Genomic DNA, 26,277 nt, shown 5'->3' with positions numbered 1-26,277 from the left:
TTGAAATGCTGAAACCCAGATTTGCAAACCTCGTAAATAAGGGGGTAGTTACTCATTACAAAGCCAGGCTGCCTTCCTCCTCAGCTCCTGTTCCCCACAGATGCAGTCAAGACGGCACTCCCCTACTAGTTTTTGGAATTGTGCATTTGGGAGGATTTTAAGTGTCCCCTTGTGTCTCTCCACATGATCTCCTGCAATATTCCTCATGCCTCAATTCTAGGAATAACAGTAATAAAAGTCTTTATTGAGCATAAAGTCAGTCGTTACCAAGTGGTATTTTAGATCCCTTTAGGCAGTAATTCATTAGATCTTCCCCATAACTCTAAGAGCCTGGTACTGCTACCAGCTGTGTGAAATTCGGGGGAAACTGACAAGCAAACTGGCTTGATAACTTTCCCGGGATCACTGTATTAGTTATCCCTGTGTGACAAGACACCCCAAACCTAGGGGATTAAAACGATTACCATTTAGCTGGCTCATGGTTCTGTGGATTTGTAACTTGGGCAGGGTTCAGCTGGGTGGTTCTGGTCTTGGAGGGGCTCTCTCCAACATCTATACTCGATTTGCTGGTCTTGACTGGGCTCTTTCACAGGCCTGGGTCTTCTGGGGGGACAAGTGGCTAACTCAGCTCCTGGAAGCAAGGTGAAGCTTCTTCCCGCAGCAGCCAGGTGGGACTCCAAGAGAGGACCGGAGGTAGGCATGACCTCTTGAGCTATGGCTTAGAGCAGGCAGAACATCACAATTCGGCCCCATCCTTCTGCACACAGCATTTCACAAGGCCAGTCTGGATTCAAAGTGTAGAAAAATCGATTCTTCCTCTCGATGGGAAGAGCTACAAAGACACATTGCAAAGGGAGACTTGATAGGGAGGAGTGGAGAATTGAGGGGGTTTTGTTTTGTTTTTGTTTTGTCATCCATCTATTCAGCGACACAGCTGATCAAGGGTGAGCGAGCATTCACACGGGGATCTTCTGACTGGCTACTTTGCCAAACCCACTTCGTGACAGTGCTTACTTTTTTCTGTAATTGGGCTTTATTTTTATTACTTGAATAGAGTCTCCACCTTAGCACCCAGTTCCTCTAGGTCTTGCCATCTGCCTGCTTTTGCCCTTCACTCCAATGCTGTTCTACCTTTGAACCCTGCTATACTCTGTTAAAATACCTCCCCAAAGATGACTGCCTTCCTACAGATGGTTGTGTTCTGTGATGGCTTCACACCCCCACTCTGCTCAGGTTTCTCATCCCCACATATAGCAAACTCCCTCACACACTGCTCTGTCACCTCCCAGCACCTCCACTCTCGGACCCAGAATCTCAGTGTACTTTTCACTTTTCCCCTGGTCCAACCTCGGCCACCATGGCCCAGCATCCACAGTCTTTCACTTCGAAAAAAGAACAGTAACATTCTTCTAAATGACTAGTACCAACTCTTATTTAAGGGTTCTAGGACACCTGGGTGGCTCAGTTGGTTAGGCAGCTGCCTTCAGCTAGGGTCATGATCCCAGGGTCCTGGGATCAAGTCCCACATCAGGCTCCTTGCTCAGTAGGAAACGTGCTTTCCCCTCTGACTCTGCCTGCCATTCTGCCTGCTTGTGCTCTCTATTTCTCTGACAAATAAATAAGGGGCCTTAAAAAATTAATCTTAAATAAACAAATAAAGGGTCTTAAATCTTAAAAAAAATTAAATAAAAGGTCAGGATTCCTAAAATCCAGGATGTAACCTGGGCCATATCTCTTGTATCAAGTAAGAACCTTTGTTATCTATGGATTCGACTTTATTTTTCTGTCCTCCTTGGAGCCCAATGGAGGGCTGTGGAGCTATAAGGGGCCCTATCCAGCTATAGAAGGCCATCTACCCAGTCTCTGACCCAAATTACTCCTTCTTTTACACCACACTGGTGCAGAAGACATGAATAAGCATGTCTCCAAAGAAAACATACAGATGGCCAACAGACACATAAAAAGATGCTCAATATTACTCATCATCAGGGAAATGCAAATCAAAACTCCAATGCCATATCACCTCACAACTGTCAGAATGGTTAAAAACAATAATGCAAGAAACAGATGTTGGTGAGGATGTGGAGAAAAAGAAATCCTCTTGCACTATTGGTGGCAATGCAAACTGGGGCAGCCACTCTGGAAAACAGCATAGAGTTTCTTTAAAAAGTTAAAAATAGAACTACCCTACAGTCCAGCAATTGCACTACTGGGTATTTACCCAAAGAATACAAAAACACTAATTCAAAGGGATACATGCACCCCTATGTTTACAGCAACATAATTTCCAATACCCAAGATATGGAAGCAGCCCAAGTGTCCATTGATGGATAAATGGATAAAGAAGATGTGGTATGTATATACAATGAAATATTATTCAGCCATAAAAAAGAATGAAATCCTGGGGCACCTGGGTGGATCAGTGGGTAAAGCCTCTGCCTTCAGCTCAGGTCATGATCTCAGAGTCCTGGGATCGAGCCCCACATTGGGCTCTCTGCTCAGCAGGAAGCCTGCTTCCCCCTCTCTGCCTGCCTCTCTGCCTACTTATGATCTCTGTCTGTCAAATAAATAAATAAAAATTTTTTAAAAAATGAAATCCTGGGGGAGGAGTCAAGATGGCGGAGAAGTAGCAGGCTGAGACTACTTCAGGTAGCGGGAGATCAGCTAAATAGCTTACCTAAAGATTGCAAACACCTACAAATCCAACGGGAGATTGAAGAGAAGAAGAACAGCAATTCCAGAAACAGAAAATCAACCACTTTCTGCAAGGTAGGACTGGCGGAGAAGTGAATCCAAAGCGACGGGAAGATAGACCGCGGGGGGGAGGGGCCGGCTCCCGGCGAGCGGCGGAGCAACGGAGCAAAATGAGGACTTTTAAAAGTCTGTTCCGCTGAGGGACACCGCTCCAGAGGCTTAACTGGGGTGAAGCCCAGGCGGGGTCAGCGCGGCCTCAGCTCCCGCAGGGTCGCAGAAGGATCGGGGGTGTCTGAGTGTCGCAGAGCTTACCGGTATTAGAACGGGGAAGCCGGCTATAGAGACAGAGCCGAGGAGTGACTCTCAGCTCGGGGTTGCCTTGAACCGGTCGCAGGCTCAGTCAGCTCGGAGCGCGGCCGGAGGCCAGGGTAACGGGAGTCACTGGGCGCTGTTCTCTGAGGGCAAACTGAGGAGTGGGGCCCCGGGCTCTTGGCTCCTCCGGGCCGGAGACCGGGAGGCCGCCATCTTCATTCCCGCCCTCCGGAACTCTACGGAAAGCGCTCAGGGAACAAAAGCTCCCGAAAACAAACCCAAGCGGATATCTCAGCGCGGCCCCGGGTAAGGGCGGTGCAACTCCGCCTGGGGCAAAGACGCTTGAGAATCACTACAATGGGCCCCTCCCCCAGAAGATCTACGGGAAACCCAGCCAGGACCAAGTTCACCTACCAAGGAGAGCGGCGGAATTCCAGAGGAAAAGAAAGCAAAGCACAGAACTCATGGCTTTCTCCCCATGATTTTTTAACCTTGCAGTTAATTTAATTTTTTTTTCTTTTTCAATTTTTTTTTCTTTTTCTCTTCTTCTGCTAAATTTTTTTTAACTTTTATCGTTTTCTTCTTTTAACGTTTTTTAAATAGTTTATCTAATATATATATATTTTTTCCTCTTTCTATATTTTTTCTTTATCGGCTTTCTTTTTTTTAATAGTTTCTTTTTTCTTTCTTTCTTTCTTTCTGAACCCCTTTTTATCCCCTTTCTCCCCCCTCACAATTCGGGATCTCTTCTGATTTGGCTAAAGCATATTTTCCTGGGGTTGTTGCCACCCTTTTAGTATTTTACTTGCTCCTTCATAAACTCTTATCTAGACAAAATGACAAGGCGGAAAAATTCACAACAAAAAAAAGAACAAGAGGCAGTACCAAAGGCTAGGGACCTAATCAATACAGACATTGGTAATATGTCAGATATAGAGTTCAGAATGACGATTCTCAAGGTTCTAGCCGGGCTTGAAAAAGGCATGGAAGATATTAAAGCAACCCTCTCGGGAGATATAAAAGCCCTTTCTGGAGAAATAAAAGAACTAAAATCTAACCAAGTTGAAATCAATAAAGCTATTAATGAGGTGCAATCAAAAATGGAGGCTCTCACTGCTAGGATAAATGAGGCAGAAGAAAGAATTAGCGATATAGAAGACCAAATGACAGAGAATAAAGAAGCTGAGCAAAAGAGGGACAAACAGCTACTGGAACACGAGGGGAGAATTCGAGAGATAAGTGACACCATAAGACGAAACAACATTAGAATAATTGGGATTCCAGAAGAAGAGGAAACAGAGAGGGGAGCAGAAGGTATATTGGAGAGAATTATTGGAGAGAATTTCCCCAATATGGCAAAGGGAACAAGCATCAAAATTCAGGAGGTTCAGAAAACCCCCCTCAAAATCAATAAGAATAGGTCCACAGCCCGTCACCTAATAGTAAAATTTACAAGTCTTAGTGACAAAGAAAAGATCCTGAAAGCAGCCCGGGAAAAGAAGTCTGTAACGTACAATGGTAAAAATATTAGATTGGCAGCAGACTTATCCACAGAGACCTGGCAGGCCAGAAAGAGCTGGCATGATATATTCAGAGTACTAAATGAGAAAAACATGCAGCCAAGAATACTATATCCAGCTAGGCTATCATTGAAAATAGAAGGAGAGATTAAAAGCTTCCAGGACAAACAAAAACTGAAAGAATTTGCAAATACCAAACCAGCTCTACAGGAAATATTGAAAGCGGTCCTCTAAGCAAAGAGAGACCCTAAAAGTAGTAGATCAGAAAGAAACAGAGACAATATACAATAACAGTCACCTTACAGGCAATACAATGGCACTAAATTCATATCTCTCAATACTTACCTTGAATGTTAATGGGCCAAATGCCCCAATCAAAAGACACAGGGTATCAGAATGGATAAAAAAACAAAAACCATCTATATGTTGCCTACAAGAAACTCATCTTAAACCCGAAGACACCTCCAGGTTTAAAGTGAGGGGGTGGAAAAGAATTTACCATGCTAATGGACATCAGAAGAAAGCAGGAGTGGCAATCCTTATATCAGATCAATTAGATTTTAAGCCAAAGACTATAATAAGAGATGAGGAAGGACACTATATCATACTCAAAGGAACTGTCCAACAAGAAGATCTAACAATTTTAAATATCTATGCCCCTAACGTGGGAGCAGCCAACTATATAAACCAATTAATAACAAAATCAAAGAAACACATCGACAAGAATACAATAATAGTAGGGGATTTTAACACTCCCCTCACTGAAATGGACAGATCATCCAAGCAAAAGATCAACAAGGAAATCAAGGCCTTAAATGACACACTGGACCAGATGGACATCACAGATATATTCAGAACATTTCATCCCAAAGCAACAGAATACACATTCTTCTCTAGTGCACATGGAACATTCTCCAGAATAGATCACATTCTTGGTCCTAAATCAAGTCTCAACCGGTATCAAAAGATTGGGATCATTCCCTGCATATTTTCAGACCACAATGCTCTGAAGCTAGAACTCAATAACAAGAGGAAATTTGGAAAGAACCCAAATACATGGAGACTAAACAGCATCCTTCTAAAGAATGAATGGGTCAACCAGGAAATTAAAGAAGAATTGAAAAAATTTATGGAAACAAATGATAATGAAAACACAACGGTTCAGGGGCGCCTTGGTGGCTCAGCGGGTTAAAGCCTCTGCCTTCGGCTCCGGTCATGATCTCAGGGTCCTGGGATCGAGCCCCACATCGGGCTCTCTGCTCAGTAGGGAACCTGCTTCCCTTCCTCTCTCTGCCTGCCTCTCTGCCTGCCTGTGATCTCTGTCTGTCAAATAAATAAATAAAATCTAAAAAAAAAAAAAACAACGGTTCAGAATCTGTGGGACACAACAAAGGCAGTCTTAAGAGGAAAATATATAGCGGTACAAGCCTTTCTCAAGAAACAAGAAAGGTCTCAGGTACACAACCTAACCCTACACCTAAAGGAGCTGGAGAAAGAACAAGAAAGAAACCCTAAATCCAGCAGGAGAAGAGAAATCATAAAGATTAGAGCAGAAATCAATGAAATAGAAACTAAAAAACCAATAGAACAAATCAACGAAACTAGGAGCTGGTTCTTTGAAAGAATTAATAAGATTGATAAACCCCTGGCCAGACTTATCAAAAAGAAAAGAGAAAGGACCCAAATAAATAAAATCATGAATGAAAGAGGAGAGATCACAACGAACACCAAAGAAATACAGACAATTATAAGAACATACTATGAGCAACAAATTTGACAATCTGGAAGAAATGGATGCATTCCTAGAGACATATAAATTACCACAACTGAACCAGGAAGAAATAGAAAGCCTGAACAGACCCATAACCAGTAAGGAGATTGAAACAGTCATCAAAAATCTCCAAACAAACAAAAGCCCAGGGCCAGACGGCTTCCCGGGGGAATTCTACCAAACATTTAAAGAACTAATTCCTATTCTCCTGAAACTGTTCCAAAAAATAGAAATAGAAGGAAAACTTCCAAACTCATTTTATGAGGCCAGCATCACCTTGATCCCAAAACCAGACAAGGATCCCAACAAAAAAGAGAACTACAGACCAATATCCTTGATGAACACAGATGCAAAAATTCTCGCCAAAATACTAGCCAATAGGATTCAACAGTACATTAAAAGGATTATTCACCACGACCAAGTGGGATTTATTCCAGGGCTGCAAGGTTGGTTCAACATCCGCAAATCAATCAATGTGATACAACACATTAATAAAAGAAAGAACAAGAACCATATGATACTCTCCATAGATGCTGAAAAAGCATTTGACAAAGTACAGCATCCCTTCCTGATCAAAACTCTTCAAAGTGTAGGGATAGACGGCACATACCTCAATATTATCAAAGCCATCTATGAAAAACCCACCGCAAATATCATTCTCAATGGAGAAAAACTGAAAGCTTTTCCGCTAAGGTCAGGAACACGGCAGGGATGTCCGTTATCACCACTGCTATTCAACATAGTACTAGAAGTCCTAGCCTCAGCAATCAGACAACAAAAGGAAATTAAAGGCATCCAAATTGGCAAAGAAGAAGTCAAACTATCACTCTTCGCAGATGATATGATACTATATGTGGAAAACCCAAAAGACTCCACTCCAAAACTGCTAGAACTTGTACAGGAATTCAGTAAAGTGTCAGGATATAAAATCAATGCACAGAAATCAGTTGCATTTCTCTACACCAACAACAAGACAGAAGAAAGAGAAATTAAGGAGTCCATCCCATTTACAATTGCACCCAAAACTATAAGATACCTAGGAATAAACCTAACCAAAGAGACTAAGAATCTATACACAGAAAACTATAAAGTACTCATGAAAGAAATTGAGGAAGACACAAAGAAATGGAAAAATGTTCCATGCTCCTGGATTGGAAGAATAAATATTGTGAAAATGTCTATGCTACCTAAAGCAATCTACACATTTAATGCAATTCCTATCAACGTACCATCCATTTTTTTTTTTTTTCAAAGAAATGGAACAAATAATCCTAAAATCTATATGGAACCAGAAAAGACCTCGAATAGCCAAAGGAATATTGAAAAAGAAAGCCAAAGTTGGTGGCATCACAATTCCGGACTTCAAGCTCTATTACAAAGCTGTCATCCTCAAGACAGCATGGTACTGGCACAAAAACAGACACATAGATCAATGGAACAGAATAGAGAGCCCAGAAATGGACCCTCAACTCTATGGTCAACTCATCTTCGACAAAGCAGGAAAGAATGTCCAATGGAAAAAAGACAGCCTCTTCAATAAATGGTGTTGGGAAAATTGGACAGCCACATGCAGAAAAATGAAATTGGATCATTTCCTTACACCACACACGAAAATAGACTCAAAATGGATGAAGGATCTCAATGTGAGAAAGGAATCCATCAAAATCCTCGAGGAGAACACAGGCAGCAACCTCTTCGACCTCAGCCGCAGCAACATCTTCCTAGGAACATCACCAAAGGCAAGGGAAGCAAGGGCAAAAATGAACTTTTGGGATTTTATCAAGATCAAAAGCTTTTGCACAGCAAAGGAAACAGTTAACAAAACCAAAAGACAACTGACAGAATGGGAGAAGATATTTGCAAATGACATATCAGATAAAGGGCTAGTGTCCAAAATCTATAAAGAACTTAGCAAACTCAACACCCAAAGAACAAATAATCCAATCAAGAAATGGGCAGAGGACATGAACAGACATTTCTGCAAAGAAGACATCCAGATGGCCAACAGACACATGAAAAAGTGCTCCATATCACTCGGCATCAGGGAAATACAAATCAAAACCACCATGAGATATCACCTCACACCAGTCAGAATGGCTAAAAGTAACAAGTCAGGAAATGACAGATGCTGGCGAGGATGCGGAGAAAGGGGAACCCTCCTACACTGTTGGTGGGAATGCAAGCTGGTGCAACCACTCTGGAAAACAGCATGGAGGTTCCTCAAAATGTTGAAAATAGAGCTACTCTATGACCAGCAATTGCACTGCTGGGTATTTACCCTAAAGATACAAACGTAGTGATCCGAAGGGGCACATGCACCCGAATGTTTATAGCAGCAATGTCTACAATAGCCAAACTACGGAAAGAACCTAGATGTCCATCAACAGACGAATGGATAAAGAAGATGTGGTATATATACACAATGGAATACTATGCAGCCAGCAAAAGAAATGAAATCTTGCCATTTGCGACGACGTGGATGGAACTAGAGGGTATCATGCTTAGCGAAATAAGTCAATCGGAGAAAGACAACTATCATATGATCTCCCTGATATGAGGGAGAGGAGATGCAACATGGGGGCTTAAGGGGGTAGGAGAAGAATAAATGAAACAAGATGGGATTGGGAGGGAGACAAACCATAAGTGACTCTTAATCTCACAAAACAAACTGAGGGTTGATGGGGGGAGGGGGTTGGGAGAGGGGGTGGGGTTATGGATATTGGGGAGGATATGTGCTATGGTGAGTGTTGTGAAGTGTGTAAACCTGGCGATTCGCAGACCTGTACCCCTGGGGTAAAAATATATGTTTATAAAGCTGTAAAAAAAAAAAAAAAGAAAAAAAAGAAAAGAAAAAAGAAAGGATGAATACCCAAGTTTTGTAGCAACATGGACGGGACTGGAAGAGATTATACTGAGTGAAATAAGTCAAGCAGAGAGAGTCAATTATCATAGGGTTTCACTTATTTGTGGAGCATAACAAATAGCATGGAGGACAAGGGGAGATGGAGAGGAGAAGGGAATTGAGAGAAATTGGAAGGGGAGGTGAACCATGAGAGACTATGGACTCTGAAAAACGATCTGAGAATTTTGAAGGGGTGGGGGGTGGGAGGTTGGGGGCACCAGGTGGTGGGTATTGTAGAGGGCACGGATTGCATGGAGCACTGGGTGTGGTGCAAAAATAATGAATACTGTTATGCTGAAAAAATAAAAAAAATTATAAAAAAAAATGAAATCCTGCCATTTGCAAAGACATAGATGGAGCCCCAGAGTATAATGTTAAGTGAAATAAGTCAGAGAAAGACAAATATCGTATGATGTCACTCATATGTGGAATTTAAGCAACAAAACAAGTGAGCAAAGGGAAAAACAAGAGAGAGAGAGAGACAAACCAAGAAATAGACTCTTAACCATAGAGAACAAACTGATGGTTATTTGAGGGGAGATGGGTGCAGAGATGGGTGAAATAGGTGATGGGGATGAAAGAGGGCCCTTGTCAAAGTGATGAGCACTGGCAGATGTCTGGAATTGCCGAGTCACTATGTCATATACCTGAAACTAATATTACACTGTATGTCAACTAGACTGGAATTAAAATTAAAACTTTAAGAAAAGAATGAGATATATATATATATATATGTATATATATATATATATATATTTCTTTTTTTAAATTTTTTATTTCTTTTCAGCGTAACAGTATTCATTGTTTTTGCACCACACCCAGTGCTCCATGCAATCCGTGCCCTCTCCAATACCCACCACCTGGCTTCCCCAACCTCCCACCCTCCACCCCCTCAAAATCCTCAGATTGTTTTTCAGAGTCCATAGCCTCTCATGGTTCACCTCCCCTTCCAATTTCCCTCAACTCCCTTCTCCTCTCCATCTCCCCTTGTCCTCCATGCTATTTGTTATGCTCCACAAATAAGTGAAACCATATGATAACTGACTCTCTCTGCTTGACTATATATATACTTCTTGTCTTACATGTACATCTATTCGGGGATGGCTGGGGCATTAGAAACAGGTATGGGGCCTCTGCTGTGGTGCTTTCCCATATTGTAGAGTGGGGAGATGCGTTACAATGATCTCATCACTGGTATTGTCTGACTCTTGGTCAATCCTTATGGAAACTGCCAGGAAAACAAAACAAAAAGACTCTAAGTGAGAGTTATTTCAAGTGGAGACATAAGATATCAACCAGGTGGCAGGCTCAGGAAGGCTCTGTGTTTTATCCCACCTTTCCTTCTATTTCACACATCAAACTCCGAAGTTAAATGGCTGTCATAGGAATGCATAATAACATGCTTATTTGAATTGAAAAATAAGTCAGAGTCTTTCTGACAGAAATAGATCTGACTTGGCTCATTAATTTGACCACGAGCGCTGGCTTTGCCAATTTGGATACATGGCAGGCATTTCCCATAAACTGAATGAGGGTAATCCTCAGCTCTACAATTTTGATGAAAGATATTGAAATTACATGGTTAAGAGAAAGGCATTTTACCTTTAAAATGTATTGATAAAAGTGTATTGAAATTATGAATATTTTTTATTCCCCTCAACCTTTCTGAATTAAGAAGTTAAATACATTTTTTAAAGTGAAAGACAAATGCAATAATTAATGGTCATTTATGGGTTTTCATAAAGCCTTCTTGGTATATTTCCCAGAAACTGAGAAAGTGGGTAAATCTGATGACTAGGCAATAATTCTTTTTCCTCTCTTTTGAAAATGAGGAAGTTTCCTCTTTTTGTTTTAAAAGATTGGAGGACCATTAGAATTTTTCAAAGATCATTAAAATAATTTTAAGAACTATCCTTGGAAGGAGTTCAAAGAATTGAATTGCTATAATAAAGGTTTTTATATTCCCATTGATCTATTGATGTGAATAAGGTTTTTTTTTTACTAGTTACATACATAAGAATGAAAAATGAGAGTATAATTGATGTTGAAACTCTCATTCTAGTAAAAAGTAATATTCATTCATGTGAACATAATTCAAATAGAAAAAATGAGTTTCATCCATCTCATTGAGAACAATGTTTCCATTAGCATCTTATTTTTATGTTCAATAATTACTTACTGTGCAATGCCTTTATACTGTTTTGATTATATACTACTCATAATTATAATAGTTCATAAGGGAATTCCTAAACTTGAGGATTTCTATGACCATAGCACATACAAAAAAAATTAAAATTTCATTTTATAAACTAATTTTTTGGCAAAGAAGTGCATTAGGGCTATAATAAAAGATGTTTGATCATAAAATACATTCTATTAAGTTATAATTTATGGTAGATATGAAACAGAAATACAAATTCAAGAAGAAAATGTAAATATTGTAAAATCTCTGCTGGAGAGGACTGCACTTTTAAAAGTGGATAATTGAGGATAATAAATCACCAGGATAGCTAGATTTCACTGGAAATGTTCAACAGAGTGATGTAATTGTTGTATTTTGAAAGCTTAATACAGTATTTATAATATGCTAGAAGTTATACCCTTTCACTTTATTTATCCTATTTAAATTTATAATAAAAAACATCTGGATGACATCTAGATGTTTTTTATTATAAAAATGTGCAACTGGGTCCTCTGGTCTTCAAGTCCAGTCAGGTCAGGGGATCAAACCCAGATTCCTATTGCCTTGAAAACCTTTTGCCTATAGCTATCTCTGGTACCAATTACTGAATTGATCCAAGTTTGGTTGCATGCAACGACATTAATTTTAGTTGGCAGAAAGGAAAATGATATAGGGCTTTAAGTGCTTCCAAAATTGTTGGAAAAATAAGGGAAAAGGCTCTAGACTTTCACATCTGGGAGTTATTCTGGCAGAAACACATAGGCTTATTGTGGCAGTTGATGGATCAGGAAATGCTCCCACTGTCTCTTACTGAGTGAAAATGCCAGGAAAGCTGTCCTCACAGCTGCAGGACCTACTTCAAAATTATGCCACAATCCCCACCAGAAAAAGAGATTCCCAAGTTCCAACTCAAGGTTATGCCCAAGTTTGGGATACCTCAGTGGCTCAGTCAGTTAAGCATCTGCCTTTGGCTCAGAATATGATCCTAGAGTTCTGGGATCAAGTCCTGCCCCGGGCTCTTTGCTCAGTGGGGACCCTGATTCTCCCTCTGCCTGACTCTACCCACGCTTGTGCTCTCTCTCTCTCTCTCTCTGAAAAATAAATAAATGAAATCTTTATTAAAAAAAGTTTTGCACAAACATTGGGATAAGGAAGATGTGCTGCAATGGAATATTATGCAACCATCAAAAATGAAATCTTGGGGTACCTGGGTGGCTCAATGGGTTAAAGCCTCTGCCTTCAGCTCAGGTCATGATCCCAGGGTCTTGGGATCGAGCCTGCATCGGGCTTTCTGCTCAGTGGGGAGCCTGAATCCTCCCCTCTCTCTCTCTGTCTCTGCCTGCCTCTCTGCCTACCTGTGATCTTTGTCTGTCGAATAAATAAATAAAAATCTTAAAAAAAAAAAAAGAAATCTTGCCATTTGCAACAACATAGGTGGAACTAGAGGGTATTATGCTGAGCAAAATAAGTCAATCAGAGAAAGATAATTATCATATGATCTCACTGATATGTGGAAATTTGAGAAACAAGGCAGAGGATCATAGGGGAAGAGAAGAAAAAATGAAACAAGACAAAATCAGAGAAAGTGACAAACCATAAGACTCTTAATCTCAGGAAAAAAACTGAGGGTTGTTGGAGGGTTGTTGGAGGGGTGTAAGGGGATGGGGTGGTTTGGGATGGACATCAGGGAAGCTATGTGCTATGGTGAGTGCTGTGTCCTGTGTAAGACTGGTGAATCACAGACCTGTACCCCTGAAATGAATAATACATTATATGTTAATAATAATAATTAATAAATAAAATTTTTTTAAACGTTTGGCACAAGTTTATCTAATTGGTGGAGCCTAACCATAGCTGGGGCCCTAACTCTAAGATAGCGTAGAAATTATAGTTTCTGGCTCTCTGACCTTTGTATGACAGGAGGGGTTGTAACCAAGGCCAAGCAAGCCACCATAACATTCATTGCAAGGTCTTTTTTATGCATGGAAGGAAAGGAGGATGGCTCCCTGTGTGAGGTTATTCAGGGGATACAATGATGCTACAGTAACTCTCTGGTACCCACCATGTAGCCTGTTATTAGAGCATCATTAACGATGCTTCCCCTGAGCTCTTTATTAACATGTAAGGGTCTATGTGCGATTGAAGCTGTGATCTATTATTAACACTGACACAGGTGTCAGTTAACAACTGGTTGAGATAGAACAAGCAAGACTGGTGTTGGGAAGAGGCAAGAGTGCCAGAAGGAAGTAGGATATCAAAGCAGGGGGCAGAAGGCCACCAAAGGTGAACTCTACACCTACACAAATATGCCCCCAGGACGCTCCTGCCTGGTTTTTAAACAACAAGGCCAGTTGTGTCATGATAGAGGTGTACATAACAAAAACGCATGATAACAACCATGATTCAAGTGTCTCCTGTCTCCTGGCAAGTTCTAGCTTTCAACCTCCCTCCCAGAAAATAACAGTGAGGTGGCACTCAGAATACAAATTCCTGTTACATCCTTCTCCAAGGGCAAGAGGACTGTAGAGATTCACATATTGATTGGGAGTATGGCAATGCAATGAAAAATTCGAAGACAAGCCAATTTCTCAGTGTTGGCAAGGACTGGCAAGTCTATCACGGTTATTGATGAAGAAATTAAGCAGAATGAAATGCAGACTCCTCCAGCCTCAGCTCCCTCATCAAAAATCTGGGCCAAATGCACTTCTCACATTGCAACAGTGTGTCCTGGTGGATTTTGCTGGAAGGATACTGATTGCATTCTAACGGATGTTGTGGGGACAGAGAATCGGGAAACCTGGGTTCTAGTTCTGCTCTGAGTCTAGATTACTGAGCGACCTAGAACAAGTCATTCATCCACTGTGGTTTCCACTTCTTCACTGATAGGGCACAAATACTATTAATCTTGTCTGCCTCCTAGAGAAAATGGTCTTAATTCAAGTGGCTAGAAATCTTTTAGACATTCTTGAAACCCCCTGAATTCCTATGCAAACTTACACATTTACAAGCATATACTAAGGTTATTTTTTTTTCACATAATCCTAAACTAGATAATCATATTCAGGAGGAAAAGGAATCCGTGGGTTAAAAAAAAAAAAAAAAAGTTAATAGCCAGTGACCAAGAGAACCAAATGAAGTAAGTTCATCAGTAAGAACTGTCCCCACGAACTCAGGGTAAAAACAAGAACGTCGTATTCAATTTTACAAATACAAAATCCCGCTTGCCTTATTAGCACAACATCTACCATCTCCCTCCTGGGTCTTTCTGCCCCTGTTTGTGTGCCAATTCTGCACTTCTTACTTGCTAATTTCTTTTTAGTTCATATATGCAACCACCTCTCAGATCACCAAGGGATTCCAAAAATCAGGACTGGGTTCCCTCGCTTCATAGATCTCGCACATCTCCAAAGACCCACACCACTGGTCAGGCAAGTTTCCTTTTAAAGTTTAATGTCTATTTTCCTTTCCTTTCCTTGGATGTTGCAACGAATCACCCAGCTCTCTAAGCAAGACTAACATTGGATACTACAGCTGGTCTTTGGAGATTAGTCTTGATGATCCAAGGGCGACCTTTCCTTTGCAGTAAGATCTGATGTCATTTAGGATTATTCTCCATTCTAGGCCATATCACAGTATGATTCCTTCATTTGGAAGGAAATGGAAATTTAGGACACCAAGAAACAATAATCAAAAAACCTCACCTGTTTTTTCCTCCCGGTTACTTGCAGTATTTAAGCAGTGTTTGGACGTTGTCCATAATTCTTTCAGCCCTGTCTACACATAGATGTCTTAGTCACAGAGCTTGCATTTCTCCTTTAGTAATTATGGATGGATGTGCACTGATAGCAGAATTGCCCATAACCTTTGGCCAAATTCCTGGGCAAATGCAGCAGCATATGCTTTGACCCTCTTGTATAACTATTTCTGGGGTAGGACTTTTGGGCTCATGGCAAAATTTATTCAATACCTACTCCTTGACCAAATCCCCATACATCTCTATTCATGCTAAGTCCCATTAAAACAGCCATTTGATTTATTTGGGACACATGGACAAGTCTCTGCCTAAATAAATGTTGGTTCCTTTTCAACTAAAGACCCAGAAGTGTTCTTAAATAAAATATATGTTCTTAAATATATTGATATATATATATACACCTCTGCAAATATACAGATGTGAGTGAGCTTGGTTAGCTTCTGAAGAGCCAAGGTCATAATTACCCAATCCCCCCCCAACAGTAAGGAAAATAAGTGCATGGAAAGTTCTAGGAAGTCTAGTTTCTTCCCAGAAACTCCCCTTAATGCCTTTCTAAGAAACAATTCTAAATGATCCCACGGTGGGGAGTCTTGTTGCCTCAGTCAGTTAAGCACCCGACTCCTGATTTTGGCTCAAGCCATGATCTCAGGGTTGTGAGATGGAACTCTGTATTGGCCTTCATAGTGGGTATGGAGCCTGCTTAAAATTCTTTCTCTCGAGGAGAAGGGAGTTGAGGGAAATTGGAAGGGGAGGTGAACCATGAGAGACTATGGACTCTGAAAAACGATCTGAGAATTTTGAAGGGGTGGGGGGTGGGAGGTTGGGGGCACCAGGTGGTGGGTATTGTAGAGGGCACGGATTGCATGGAGCACTGGGTGTGGTGCAAAAATAATGAATACTGTTATGCTGAAAAAAATAAAAAAATTAAAAAAAAAATTCTTTCTCTCCCTCTCCTTCTGCCCTCTTCCCCCACCTCTAGCAAGCAGGTGCATGCTCTCTCTCTCTTAAAAAAAAAAAATTCCAGGGCGCCTGGGTGGCTCAGTGGGTTAAGCCGCTGCCTTCGGCTCAGGTCATGATCCCAGGTCCTGGGTTCGAGCCCCACATCGGGCTTTCTGCTCAGCAGGGAGCCTGCTTCCTCCTCTCTCTCTGCTTACTTGTGATTTCTCTCTGTCAAATAAATAAATAAAAATCTTAAAAAAAAAAATTCCATGGCACCCACGCTCCTAGGTTGGGACCTTCTTCAATGAATTTAAGACTTCATGGTACATGGGCGCCTGGGTGGCTCAGTGGGTTAAGCCGCTGCCTTCGGCTCAGGTCATGATCCCAGGTCCTGGGTTCGAGCCCCACATCGGGCTTTCTGTTCAGCAGGAAGCCTGCTTCCTCCTCTCTCTCTCTGCCTGCCTCTCTGCCTACTTGTGATTTCTCTCTGTCAAATAAATAAATAAAATCTTAAAAAAAAAAAAAAAGACTTCATGGTACATCTCTTCTTAAAGATTGTAAGTATATAATATACATAAAAAATTTTATATGTGTGTGTATGTGTATACATCCCTGAAAATAAACAATAAACATTTTTCTCCTCTTCAGATGCCCATAGAATGTTCATAAATTGACTCTATATCAGCCCAGTTGATTTAAAAAAGCACTGTTAGAGCAGATGACATTTTCTAATGCTAATGCAACACCTCTAGAATTTCTAAATTTTGAATAATTCTTACCTAAAAGAGGAAAAAGAAACCTTCAGAACTGACAGATATCTAGACAATGAAGATATATATATATATATATATATATAGCATGTCTTTTAGCCATATTCCATGTGTTATTAAATAATATATGCAATAACATAATATATAATTGCATAATATATGCAATAACACATGGAACATGGCTAAAAGCCGTGCCCAGAGGTAAATTTAGCCTTTAATATTTTAAGAGGTCAAATAAAAATAAATGGATTAAGGGCCAAGGTCAAGAAGACTGAAAAACAGCGAAGTAAACCTAAAGATTTCAGTCTGAGGGATGCCTGGGTGGCTCAGTTTGTTAAGCATCTGCCTTCAGCTCAGGTCATGATCCCAAGGTCCTGGGATTGAGCCCGGAATCCAACTCCCTGCTTAGTGGGGAGACTGTTTCTCCCTCTGCCTACCGTTCCCCCTGCTTTTGCTCTCTCTCTCTGTCTCTCTCTGGCAAATAAATAAATAAATAAATAAATAAATAAATAAATAAAATCTTTTTAAAAAAGAGCTCAGATGGAAAGAAAAAATTAGTATAAAAAAGGAGCTGGTGAATTAAAAATATAAAACAACAAATAGAATTAATAAACTAGTCCATTAACCAATTGTTTTGGAAAAATACAAAGTTAAATCAAGAGTTATCTGTCTTAGTCCAAAAAGGGGGGAGGGAGGGACACAAATATGGAAACCATACACGGTTGAGGGTGACCACTGTAAAGAGGCTGTCTGATGGACTACATTTCCCAGAATTACCCTCTTTGAATCTAGGTGTGGCTAGTTCTAGCCAATGGAATGACTAGTTCTAGCCAAAGGAACAGGAGCACAAGTGATATGAATGTTTAAGGGGACTTGCATCAACAATTCATGGGAAAGGAAATGCAAATGGTTTTAAACACTGAAATGATCCTTTATCTTACAGTAAGATCCATGCTAATTAAAACAACTACAACAAAACATCACTTCTCCCCAACCAGGTTGACCAATATCAAAAAGCTTGGCTGTGGTAACAATCATCACTAATACTTGCACACAGATTAACTGTGCCTGGCACTCTTACGAGCAAGTCCATGTAGTAACTCATTTGGTCCTCGCAGTAACTCCGTGAGGTGGGTCCCATTTTTTTCCCCATTTTACAGATAAGGAAACTGAGGCATGGAGAGTTTAGTGATCTGCCCATGAGCCTACATCGTGTTGGTAAGTGTGTGGAAAACAAGCACTTTCATGAATTAAAGTGGGAATGTGCACCACAAAAGGCCATTTGGCTATAACTACTGAAGTTACAAACGTGTTTTGGGGGTTTTGGAGGGTTTTTTTGACCCAGCAATTCCATTTTAGAAAATTGACCTTATAGATCTAGTTACTGATCAGAAAATGGTCAGCATACATAATATTAACTGCACCACTATTTTTAGAGGAAAACACTCCAAGCAGTTTACAGAAACTGAGAAATCATACAGCATATGAACCTCTCAGATTGGCTTTTGTCACTAAGCATATTCTCTGGGGACACATTCAGGCTGTTTGGTGTGTCAATTGACATCCTTTTTTTGTTGCTGAATAGTATTTCCGCAATATGGATGCACCATGGCTTTTCAAAGTGTCACCTGCTGAAGGACATGGGGGTAGTTTCTGGCAAGGGCAATGACAGCTGCTATGGACATTCACGTACAGGTGTCTGTGTGAATACAAGTTTCCATTTCTCTGGGATAAATGCTCAGGAATGCAATTGCTGGGTTGTATGGTGGTTGCATGTTTAGTGTTTAAGGAAATTGCTAATGAATTTTTTACAGCAGCCATACAATTTTATATTCCTACCAGTAATGTAGGAATGATCCAGTTTCTCTGCGTCCTGGAGTTGGAAAAATTTGAGCAACAAAAATAAATACGGTCATATTGGATTATAATTCACAGTATGAAATAAATATCACTCTGTCCTGGTAAAAATAAATGATTGAGTAAATTTACAAATGGGAGAGAATAAACAAATCTCCCAGGCAGAAATTCAAACAATCTATATATGTACTTACATACATATGTATTTTGCTCTTCAGTGAAGTGGGGTATCACTCCTTACCACTTCAGTGTGGGCTGCACATAGTGACTTCCCTTCAAAGAGGACAGTTAGAAATGGGGGTAAACGGGACGCCTGGGTCGTTCAGTGGTTAAGCATCCGCCTTCGGCTCAGGTCCCTGGGGTTCTGGGATCAAGTCCCACATCGGGCTCCCTGCTTGGCAGGAAGCTTGCTTCTCCCTCTCCTTCTGCTTGTGTTCCCTCTCTTGCTGTGTCTTTCTCTGTCAAATAAATAAATAAAATTTTAGAAAGAAAGAAAGAAATGGAGGTAAAGAATAACTTTACCTTGGAGGAAACTGACACACACAACTGATGGAATCATGTGGCTATCACCTGTGATAAATCATGTCAAAAGCCTGTACTCTTGATCTGCAGGGATGAGAATGGCTCTCCATCACTGTGATCCTCCTTTCCAAAACCTATAACCTCAGTCTTCTCATGAGAAAATATCACCAACCCCCAACTGAGGGAAACTGCAAAATACCTGATGGTCAAGTTCATCAGAAACAAGGGAAGTCAGAGAAATTGTGAAAAGAGAAGCCTAAGAAGATATGACAAGTAAATGTAACATGGCATTTGGGATGGGATCCTGGAATAGAAAAGACGTTGGGTAAAAACCAAGGAAGTCTAAATCAACCGTTAACTTAAGTTCTTAATGTATCAATATTGTGTCATCATTTGCAACAAATATACCATACTAATGTAAGATGTTAACAGTTGGAGGCCCTGCGTGTGGCTTAAATGGAACATTCTGTATTATCTTTGCAACTTCTTTGTAAATATCAAGTATTCTAAAATAAAAAGTTTATTTTAAAAGAAGATACTAGAGTTAAAAAGGAATTAGTCTGGCCTGTAACCCATTTTGTTTGAATTACATTAAAACTACATATAAGGCTCTTTTCTTTGCATTTTGGGGGGCTCAAGATTTATAAGGATCTTACTACTATTGTTTATATTCCTTTTTTGGGCGGAAAAACTATTGAATTATATTCCCAGGAATATAAAAGAAAACCACAGGGAAATGAGATGCACCTTGCAGAAATCGAGCCATTTTTACTGGAATTTGCCTATTCTGTAAATGGAGTAACACTTACTCGAACTCACACTTACTTGAACACGTTAGACATATGCCTTGTTCCATATTCATTTTTTTTATATTTGTGCTTTGGAATTTTTTATTGCAATAGATAAGGTCAGGCTTTTGTAGTAAAAGAGAAGATTGACTACCTTCAACTACTAGCTTCAAAGGGGCCTTCTGATCAGATGTGGATAAGCTGAGGCCCCCCACAAGGAGCAGACATTTGTTCTGGAAAGGACTTGTGTCAATGCTTTGGTTTTTTAAAAGAAGGAACCAAGAAGCATAGTCTAGGGACATTCATTTTGCCTTATTCACTTATGTTGATATTCCAAAAGTAACACATCAAACTATTGTTTTTTTTGTGCTCATATATGTTACTATTGATTTTAATTATGTTCACATATTATCCAATTTCCTATGAAGCTTAGGGCTTCATCCCATACTTTTCTTTTCTTTTAAAGATTTTATTTATTTATTTGACAGAGAGACACAGCGAGAGAGGGAACAGAAGCAGGGGGAATGGGAGAGGGAGAAGCAGGCTTCCTGCCAAAGAGGGAGCTTGATGTGGGACTCAATCCCTGGACCCCGGGATTATGACCTGAGCTGAAGGCAGACGCTTAACGACTGAGCCACCCAGGCACCCAACCATACTTTTTTTCTTAAAAGGTTCCAAGGGACTGGATTATATTGTGAAAAACTTGTGTCCAATAGCCAGTGAATTTGGTAAACAGAAGTTAAACAAATTGACATCCTAAAGATTCACCAATCCTGGACTGAGTTTCTCAGTTTCTGTCCTGCCACTTTGATGCAGGGTACACCTGGCTAAGCAATGGATTTCCATGAATTCCAATAAAACATCAGAAGCCTCTCCCAGGGCCAACCCTCCGAATGTAAGCCGGGGGCCCATGGGCAGTGGTCCCTGACTCCTTCTCTCCCTCATCATCATAGCTGTGGTCTGTGGTCACCAAGCCCTCTCTCCACAGCCCCTCCTGGAACCCCTGCCATTGACTTCTCCCTGGGCCTTGGTCTGCCTGCCTGGAATGCACTCCTTTGCTATTCTCCTATCCAAATCCCAACCACTCCCTAGGGCCCTTGGCTGTTCTCGAATCCTTCTAGCTAACAAGGTGATCACTCACTTTCTTTACTGCTTATGGCATTTATCATTTTTTATCTTAATTATGCACACCTGTGCAGTCACCAAAATGCATGAGGCACTGAACTGAAGACACCAGGGGAATAAATACCTGAGAAACAATCCTGGCCCCCAAGTGGCTTGTATTCTAACAGAAGGTTCCCAGTAAGGGAACTGTAAAACAGTATCATACAAAGCCAGAGCACAGGGGCACTGGGTGGCTCAGTCAGTTAGATGACTACTTTCAACTCAGGTTATGATCCAAGGGTCCTGGGATTGAGCCCCATATCCAGCTCTCTGCCTGGTGGGACATTCTCTTCTCCCTCTCCCTCTGCCTGCTGTTCTGCCTACTTGTGCTCTCTCTCTCTCTCTCTCTCTGTCGAATAAATAAATAAATAAATGAAAATCTTCAAAGCCAGAGCACAATGAATGTTCAAATAGAAATTATGGGGCACCTGGGTGGCTCAGTCAGTTAAGCATCTGCCTTCAGCTCAGGTCATGATCTTGGGGTCCTGGGATACAGCCCCGCATTGGGCTCCCACCTCAGCAGGGAGTCTGCTTCTTCCTCTCCCTCTGCCCCTCCCCCTCCCCCAACCTCACTCCCAGCCCCCTGCTCATGATCTCTCTTTCTCTCAAATAAATAAATAAAATCTTAAGAAAGAAAGAAAGGAAGGAAGGAAGAAAGAAAAGAGAAAATAACCACTCCATGTAGCTTTTGACTCTAAGTGACATACTAAGACATTTGTTGTTACTTTACTAGGTATCTCTCTGGCCAGAACATAAGCTCCATGAAGTCAGAGACTTTGTTGTGTTCTCTGTTGTATCACAAGTGCCTGATATAATGCCTGGCATGTAATGGACACTATCAAATATTTGGTGAATGAATGAATGATGAATGAGTGAGTGAGGGAATTCTAGCCAACTCAAAAGGATCAGAAACAAGGCCAGGCTCCATGCTTGGGTAGTTCAGACACCATGAAAATGTCAGGAGCTATCCTAGGTGTACCAGGAATTCTAAGGAAAGCGATGTCAGTTGCAGCTTTTGACCTTAAGAAGTTCACAGTTTCATAGAAGGGATGAGACATAGGCATGAATGTAATCATCTCTGAGGCAGAAAGGAGTCACAGTCACAAGAGAGCCATGAATTCAAAAGTGAGCGATTAAAGAGACATCATGAAGAAGGCATCAGATGGACTAAATCTTTTTTAAAAAATCACTAGAGGGGCGCCTGGGTGGCTCCGTGGGTTAAAGCCTCTGCCTTCGGCTCAGGTCATGATCCCAGGGTCCTGGGATTGAGCTCCGCATCTGGCTTTCTGCTCAGCAGGGAGCCTGCTTCCTCCTCTTTCTCTCTGCCTGCCTCTGCCTACTTGTGATCTCTCTCTGTCAAATAAATAAATAAATAAAATCTTTAAAAAAAAATCACTAGACTCTGTCTTGCTTGTAAAGAAGTAAACATGTTTACTTATGTTTCGCTTACAGCAAAACTTCCTTATTTCTGCATTGCATTTATAGCTGAAAATGCTTTCATATACACATACATTTACACTTTCATTGTCATATTTTATTTGATTATCATTTCATGTATGAAAGGTGTATGAGTCAGGTATGATGTGTAACAAACCACCTGCAATGCAATTCTTATCCTAACTACCTGACATTAGGTCAAATTTCACAGTGAAGGGCACAGTTCTCCACAAGGCTCTCCTCACTTTAGACACTGGCCACAACCTACAGGGTTCCTGGTTCACCCAAACTTCTGACCAACTCTCTACAAATTCAGGATCACCCCTCTCTCTGCTTCAACAATTGGCTAGAAAAATTCATAAAAACTGGGAAAATGCTAAGCTTATTATTTTTTAAAGACTTTATTTGTTTGAGAGCAAGAGAAAGCATGAGAAGGGGGAGGATCAGAGAGAGAAGCAGACTCCTCGCTGAACACGGATCCTGAAATGGGACTCAGTCCCATATGTAGGGTCATGACCTGAGCCGAAGACAGTTGCTTAACCAACTGAGCCACCCAGGCATCCCTAAAATAATAATAATAATAATAATAATAATAATAATATATTAATATATTAATAACATTTGTTATTATTATTATTATAGTTTTATTATAAAGGATATAAATCAGAGTCACCCAAAGTACAGACCCATAGTGGTAAGGTCTGAGAAAATCCCAAATACAGAGCATCTGTGTCTTCTGGATGTATTACCCTCCTGGCATACTGATGTGTGTCACCAGACAGAGTAGCTCACAAGAGCTTTGTGTCCAGAGTTTCTATTACAGTTTTGTTATACAGGCATAATTGATTGAATCATCAACCATGAGATTTAACTCATGCCTTGGTTCTCTCCTGGAAGGTTGAGCTGATATCACAAATCTCAAAGCTCCAAGATTCTAATCCCACGTTTGGTCTTTCTGGCATGACCAGCCCCCATCCTGAGTCATCTCATTAGCATAAACTCAGGTGGGGTTCAAGGGGCCCGTCATTAATAACAAAGATTCTCTTATCACTCAGGAAGTTCTGAGGATTTAGAAGCTCCCAGAAATGAAGGGTTGAGGAGGGAACCAGCCAAATTCTCTGTTAATATAACACCACTCTAAAACTTGGTAGTTTAAAGTAGTAATTATATATTCTCATGCATCAGTAGCTCAGCTGATCTAGGGTGAGATTGGTTGGGCCAAGCTTCAAGCTGTGACAAGACCTACGTTAGTCAGCTTCATGTGTCTCTCATCTTCCTTGGACCAGGAGATGAGCCAGGGCATATTCTTTACATGACTAGAGCAGAAAACCCAAAGGACAAACTTAAACCTAAAAACACAGTTTAAGCCTCATTGGCATCATGTTCATTAGCAAGTTCTTTGGCCAAACTCAACACCAGTGAGGGACTGGGAGGTATGCTTTGTCTGTAACTGGAGTTGGAAGGAGAATAAACATTTCCTATTTAACAATATGAACTATCACATAGGAAAAGTATCATTTACTCCTTTTATGGACTTTCCATCCCTTTGTAGCAGACCAGCCTACTGAAGATGATTCCTGAATGTCCAGGACCACCCCATTCTCCTAGCAATTTGTTGTTCATAACTTAAATGTTCCCCCATAGAATATTATTTTTTGGACCTGAGGCTTTGATTATGTTAAAATGGTCCATATTTTAGTTTGTTACCAAATCTTCACAAGTGTTTGCTAATTTAATTAGATTCTCTATTTACCCGCAAACAAATAGGCACTGAAAGAAAGAACTCTGATCTTAAAGTCTTGGTCCCTGTCTTTTTCCCTTCCTATCTTCACTCTTATTTTCATAGTTTGCCCTTAAAGTCCTTCTGATCTTTTGATCTCCAGACATGAATCATGCTGTGTAATTTGAATAATAATGAGTAATGGTAATAATTGAAAAGATGGAGAATCTAGATTCATTTCTTATCTAGAAAAATACTAAAACTGCTTCCAGGGAACATTCAGAGCCTTTAGAGCCCATTCCATAATTTATGAACGTGTGAATGCTTCCCATGAACAGCCTGGTGAGTCAGACATTTTAATTGGGCTGCCTTAAAATTAGAACCAAAAGAATTTCATTTCTACTCCTCTGGACAGGCTCATAAAGGGTATTCTAACCAGAGAGGAGTCAGAATTGGCCCTTCATAATACATAAGTGGGAAGAATCGAGTACAGCTGTGGTAATATCTGTAAAATACAACATCCTAATTTTTCTCTTTGGTTCTGTGGTTGAGGAATTTTTAGAGAAACCTTATCAGGGAAGACTTCTTTCTTATGTAAAACTTACCTCATTGTGTCCTCTCCCAGGCAACAATGCCTTGAATGGGAAAGTCAACTGAGATCCACCTTGCTAAGCATTTCTGGAAAGGGATCTTTAAGGTGAGGACTCTATAGAAGAGAGAAAAATAGTTGTTGAAAAATGACCCAGTCCATGCTCTGTAAAAGAGAAATACAGGCAGCTTGCAAATTCATATTCACGACCTAAAGTACAACAGGTTCATTGACACCAATTCATTCAACACTATTTGTAGGAGCATGGTGCTGTGCTTGACACTGTCCTTGGTGCTGATGTTAGAGACACAAGCCAGAGGAGCTTCTTCCTCATGGACTACAGTCTCATGGAGGAGACAGGTGTTAGTCAAATTGAGTTCAACGGGTATTAAACAAAAGTTTCAACTGAGGCATCACAATACATTCCAAAGTGAGTTGCCAGAACAATGTGTGAGTTTTTAAAGTTTCTGTCAAAACCCTTCCCTAAAGGGCACAAATAAAAGAGCCCTCGATGATTGGAGAAAGGAAGAGGATTTCCTATAAATGAGCATTACATAAGCTTCCCCCTAAAGAAAAGATAGGAGTGCTTCTCTCTTCATCCAAGCCAAATAAGGGATTCTTCAATGCAACCACTTGAAAAACTTATTTTTATTTCTGCAATTATGAGGAACAGTAGTGTATTTGATAGGCCTAGGGCTCTAGAGGTAGGCTAAGCTAGCAAAGAAAAGGAGGGGGAAGGAAGATAGGGAGAGTAGGAGAGAATTGTTGCTACTTTTTGAGCTAACTATTCTCCTTTCCAAGCTAGGTCAGAGGTGCAAGAATTTAAGAGACTAAACGTAAATCCCCTGTGTATCAGTTTTCTACTTCATGATAATGCTGCATAACAGACAACCATAAAACCTCAGGGGTATAGAGCAAGAAGTATTTATTTAGCTCACAAGTTAATGGGTCACCTGAGGTCTTCCAATCTGTGCTGGGCTTGGCTGATCTTGGCTAAGTTTGCTCATGCGGTGACAGTCAGCTAGCTGGTGGGTTTGCTGCAGGCTGAGTAGTCTAGAATGCTCTCAGTTAAACAAGTCATCTGTCTTTAGCGTGGCCAACTCCTCTAACACGCTTGTATGGGCTTGTTTATAGGACATAGATCCAGCTTTCAATAAAGAGGATGGAAGTGTTTAGTAGGGAAATCTTAAACCAAGAGCAGGCCAATAGTAGAAATCTTGACTTTCAGAATGTTCATGGTGAAGGCTGAGAAGGAAACAGATGTTATTGAAAATGGGAAATAAAGGGAGATCCTTGCAATGTTGCAGCAACACGCTTACCAAAACCATGTCCTACAGTCATGTGGAAAACGTAAAC

Source organism: Lutra lutra, chromosome 9 (assembly GCF_902655055.1).
Source record: "Lutra lutra chromosome 9, mLutLut1.2, whole genome shotgun sequence".
NCBI classification, from domain to species: Eukaryota; Metazoa; Chordata; class Mammalia; order Carnivora; family Mustelidae; genus Lutra; species Lutra lutra.
The sequence above is the reverse complement of the archived record's forward strand: the minus strand, read 5'-3'. Positions refer to the sequence as shown.